Raw genomic sequence first — 6,000 nt, forward strand, 5'->3', positions numbered from 1 at the left:
AATCTCATCTCCTACCTTCCTACCCCCACCCCCATCTCCTGCCATGTTCCTAGGAGTGACTGAGGTATTATTGGAAGTTATCTGATTAGGAACAGGAGAACAGCAACCAAACAAAAGGTAGATTTTTTTACATGAAGTCACTTTGGGGCTCCAGATTGGGTGTGGGAGACCAGTTATCAAACTTAGAGTGCCTCATCAGGTTGGAATAGACTTGAGAACGAACCCCAAAATATTGATTTGAAAAGACTTTAGTTTACTCTTGTCTCAATAAGATTAGCCCTGGGAATATAGTAGGGCTAATTTTACAGGTGACTTTAAAGGTGGAGAGAAACAGAGCAAAGCCAAGAGCTCACCTGAATTGGGTCTGACACTGCAAAACAGAGAGGTGGAGAAGAGAGAATTTTAAACTATTTAGAACATAATCCATGTCCTAAAGTAACTTACATTCTGGTTGTGAAAGGCTAGACTTCAATATATAAAAATACAAGACTACAATGCAGTGCATTAAGTGCAAAATAAATGGCATGAATGAGAAATGTTGTCTTTATATGTATAAGATTGGATGTAAAAACTTATTAAAACAGTGGAGGAAGGGAAGAAATAGAGACCACTACTCTACTTTTTGTATTTCTCAATCTCCTGCACTGCCTATCTCATGACCGAAGTGTGAACTTAAGGCATATTATAATGTTAAGCTATTAATATTTATTTTTAACCTAAATCTTAATGCTTCCAGAAAAAAATCTAGATTCTAAAGATGTGCACATGTGAATGCTTCTGAGTTTATATACCAACCATTTCTTAGATGAGTTGGCTTATTTTAAGAAAGTTTCCTAATTTCACAATATTTAACACAGTAAGCCAAAGTAAGTGATAAATGTACGGCAGAACATGTTCGAATAAGATGTTTTGAGTGATATTGAAGAAGGGGATGTCTGCATCTTGGGAGAGTAATTTCCTTTCATAAGCATATTTCAGTCTAACATTTCTGTATTTTAACTTATGGGAGAAAAAGTTGTATGATTTCCACCAATTAGTGAAATCGTTCTGAGCCTCAATTTTATTATCTGTTAAAAAGGAAACAAAAGTACTATCTACCTCATTGTGTTTTGTAAGGATAAAATGATATCTAAGTGTTGTATACTTTATAAATATATAAATCGTTGCTACTTGTAATTCATAGTCTGATAGAAATTGAATTGTATTCATGTATACTCACTGTGATAACCACAATGAATATATAAAATATTGTCACAAATGTTTAACCTTTCATTTAAACAAAACATTAAAAAGACATTTTCCCCAGATTTGCTTTGACATTGTCCTACCTTGTAATTGTTGTGGACAAGAAGGCCTATGAAATATGACTATTGGCTTAGAATACCCAGGTTTCAGCTCTGTTTGTTGTTGTTGTTTCACTTAAGTGCAATGATCTTGGACAAGCCTCAACATCTTCATCCAAGTCAAAGATTTACTGGGAAACTTGCATGAAATAATATATGAAAGGTGCTTTGTAAAATAAAAAGTGCCCGATGAATGTAAGGAATTATCATTAAAGTACATTATATTTTGTGACATCAGTAATCTATCATTCATCTTTCTTTTGGTTTTGTCTTTAGTGTACTCAAGTCTAATAATGTATGAGTTCTTAAAAAAAATATTGTGTGTCTATTATAGTTATGAATCATTGGAGATATAGCAATGGACAAAATAGACATGGTCCCTGACTCATCATTGAGAAGATCACCTCAACACGCAGCCCTTGGCTTACAGCAGGCATTTTTTATCTCGGTGGCCCTCAATGTGTCCTATTTCTTGAGGCCCACTATGCTCCAATCTGGATACGTGCCCTTCTTCAGGTGCTTAGGTAACATGTTGGTGTCTTTCTTTCTCATTCTCCTGGAGACTCCGTTAGTACTCTGTGTTGAATCTGTTTGAGATCTTCTATTTTGTGTATCCAATGATTCTCACTTTTTTGATATATTCTATAGAACTCATTGTCTAGAAGCTTCCTGAGACAGGAAATTTGAAAGTATAGACTATGTATAAGAGGTAAAATTGTGCAACTGTGTATATTTGAAAACATTATTTGAACATCACACTTGATTGATAGCTTGGGTATGTATAGATTTCCAGATTGGAATTCATTTTCATTCATATTTTTAAGGCATTGTTCCATTGTCTCTAGATTTCTTTCTCTCTTCCTTCCTTCCTTCCTTCCTTCCTTCCTTCCTTCCTTCCTTCCTTCCTTCCTTCCTTCCTTCCTTCCTTCCTTCCTTCTTTCCTTTTTTAGTTTATGACCTTTTCTTTGTCCTCAGTGTTCTGAAATGATATAATGAACTGACTTTCTGTGGATCTATTTTCACCCATTTTAGTGGGCTCTTTGGGTCCATCTAATTTGGAAAATCATGTCCTTCAGTTCTGAGAAACTTTTAAAATTATTTCATTGATGATTTTCATTCCTCCAGTTTCCTTGCCCTTTCTTTATGCAACTCCAGTTATTTGTACGTGCCATCTCCTGGATAGGTGCTCTATTTTTGTTTAATCTTTTTTTTCCTATATTTATGTATCTTTTCTTCTTTGCCCTACTTTTCAAGTAACAGCTCTGACTAACCTGACTACTGAGTTTTTCCTTTCATTTGTTATCTGCTTATGTTAACTAGTTCAGTTTTATTTTAGGGATATCTGATTGGGTTGTTTTGTGATTCTCATCTTTTTTTGGTCAGAGTGCCCAGAACAGATTCTTCTAATCTCCTGCCAGAAGAGGAAAGGCCTGGCTACTAGTACTATAGAAGCCTAGTAGAGGGAAAAGGCTGGGTGTTTTAGCATTCACCATCCAGATGTTCCTTTAATTTCTATTTCTGGCATAATATCTTTACCCTCAACAATGCTTGCTATCCACCAGTTCAGAATCCTTTTATTTTACCCTCCCCAGAAGATAAACTTCCAGGCTTCTTCCAGGGTGGGGAAGGGGCTGTGGTTCAGCAGCACAGAGTAGGGGAAGAGACCCAAGGATCTACCTGCTTCTTAAATAGCCTTCAGCTGGTCCTTCTGATTTGGGGTCCCACTTCACTCCCATTTTCAGAGGGACTTGGTGCTATCAAGTCATGGACCCTTGAGGATTCTATAAGAACAGATAAGGCTGATTCTTAGTTTTTGCCACCCCTAGTTTAGAATTTGGATTTTTGAGGTCTCCAAATCTGCTGCAATCCTCCAAATGCTTTCTTGCTTCAAAAATTCTGGTGCTTTTGTATCTTTTTGTCCCCCCCCCTACATTGTTATATATTTATTAATTAAAAAACATTCCTTTTGTTGAGGTTTTGTCAGGGAGGGAAAACTAGATAAACGTGTTCACTTTACCAACTTTACTTAAGACTTCCAATCCACTCACTATACTGTAGCTGGAAAGAATATCTTGTTTTGGTTTCATGGGTGCACTATCTTACCATGTGAGGATATTACTCAGTTTTGTTTTTGTTTTCATGTTTAGTTTTGCAAAACACTGTATTTTTCAAAATATAAATGTGTTAGTTGCAAGGTTTACACTCTCCATTTTACCATAGGTTCTACCCCTCCCTCTTGTCATTTCTCACAGCATCTGTCCAGTCCCTGAGGCTGCAGAGTCATTGGCCTCTGTCTTGCATGTCTTGGCATCTCTAGCTCTTGTCTTACCACACTCCTCTCCTTCCCTCAGCTTCACTACACTGGCTTTCATTTGGTTCTTTGTAATCACTCTTCCACTGGGCCTTTGCATGTGCAACTTACTCGGCTTGTACCCATTTTTTCTCTTTAATGCTACCTCCTTCAGATCTCTACTCAATTCTTTCTTCTGGCTTCTGACCTTCCTGACCAGGTCAAATCCCTTCTTATAGGCTCTCCTAGCAGCGTGGAGCTATTTTACATCTCTCTGGATGCTATTTGATTGGTGTCTGCTTCCCTCAACTAAATTGTAAGCTTTGTGGGTTAGGGTCTAGGTCTGTTTTAATAGCATTCACAGTGCCTAGCACAGAACATGGCTCAGAGTAGGTAGTTCATTATTATTAATTAATGATTAAATAAAACTGATATTTTAAGGATAAATAGGAATTACAAGATGACGACTGAGGAAAGAGTCTCTAGGCCAATAAAATGTGAGAATAAGCTTGGTGGATTTGAGGAACTGAAAGAGAAGGGCTGTGTCTAGAGCCATGTGAACTAGGGGAAGTGGTGCTAGATGAAGCTGGAGGCATCAACAGGGCCAGATCACAGGGGGCCTTTTAAGCAATGATGAAACTTGTGAGCTTTTTCTAAGGGCAATTTAAATTTTAGTAGGGCAGTTACTTACTCCCGATACTATGTGGAGAATGGGTTGGAAATGGCAAAAGTGGACAAGGGGAGGCCAGTTAAAAGGTTATTGCCCAAGTCCAGGCAAGACCTGATGGCTTAGACAGAGAAAAAGGTAATAAAAAGGGAGAGACATATCAAAGGTTATTTTAGAGGGCATAACATTTGATGATGGATTGAAGTTAGGAAGTGAAGAAAAGAGACTTGTCAAAATTGACACTCAGGTTTCTAATCTAACCAACTGGGTGAACATGGGTACCATTTACCAAGGTGGAAAAGATCAGTGGGGAACAGATTTTGGGAAGAAGAGGAGAATATCGTTTTTTTAAAATTGAAGTTTAGTCAGTTTCCAATGTTATGTTAGTTTCTGGTGCACAGCATAGTGATTCGGTTGTCCATGTATATATTTACATCCATATATTTCTCTTCATATTCTTTCTCACCATAGGCCATTACAAGGTATTGAATATAGTTTCCTGTGCTACACAGCAGGACCTTGTTGTTTATTTGCTTTATATATAGTAGTCAGTATCTGCAAATCCTGAACTCCCAATTTATCCGTCCCCACCCTCTTTCCCCCGGTAATCTTAAGTCTGCTTTCCATGTCTGTAAGTATTCCTCCGTTTTGTAAATCAGTTCATTTGTATTATCTTTTTAGATTCCACATATAAGTGACATCATATGGTATTTTTCTTTCTCTTTCTGGCTCACTTTACTTAAGATGACAATCTCCAGGTCCATCCATATAGCTGGAAATGGCATTATTTTATTCTTTTTTATGGCTGAGTAGTATTCCATTATATATATATGGAATATATATACACACACACATACATACATATGTATGTGTGTGTGTGTGTGTGTGTATGTGTGTTTACACAACTTCTTTATCTAGTCATCTGTCAGAGGCATTTAGGTTTTTTCCATGTCTTGGCTATTGTGTATAGTGCTGCTATGAACATTGGGTGAATGTATCTTTTTGAATTAGAATTTCCTCTGGATATATACCCAAGAGTGGGATTGCTGGATCATATGGTAAGTCTATTTTCATTTTTTTAAGGAATCTCCATACTGTTTTCCACAATGGCAGTTCTCCACACTCTCTCCCAGCATTTGGGACTTTTTAATGATGGCCATTCTGACGAGTGTTAGGTGATACCTCATTGTAAGTTTGATTTGAATTTCTCTGATAATTAGTGATTCTGAGCTTTTTTTCATGGGGCTATTGGCCATTTGTATGTCTTTACTGGAGAAATGTTTGTGTTGGTCTTCTGCTTATTTTTTGATTGGGTTGTTTGTTTGTTTTTTTGTTATTGAGTTGTATTAACTGTTTGTATGGTCTGGAAATTAAGCCCTTGTCAGTTGTATCATTTACAAATATTTTCTCCTATGAGAATATCACTTTTGAATACTTTGAGATATCTGTGAGCTGATGACCTAAAACAATCAAATCTCTAGTTATTTAATAGCAAAATGGGTTTATTCAGGAACAGTTAAGAATTGTAATTTAGGACATGCAATCTATGGTGAATCATAGGCAATTTTAAAGAACAAAGAGGAGTGTTCTTTTACAGAGCAGAAGGGAGAGTTGCGAGGGGATGTTGTGAACAAAGATCACTGGTGGAAACTGGGAGTTCTAATATAGTGTTTTTTCATTGTCTGAGTTGTGACAGTCTC

This window comes from Vicugna pacos, chromosome 7 (genome assembly GCF_048564905.1).
Source record: "Vicugna pacos chromosome 7, VicPac4, whole genome shotgun sequence".
Taxonomy (NCBI): Eukaryota; Metazoa; Chordata; class Mammalia; order Artiodactyla; family Camelidae; genus Vicugna; species Vicugna pacos.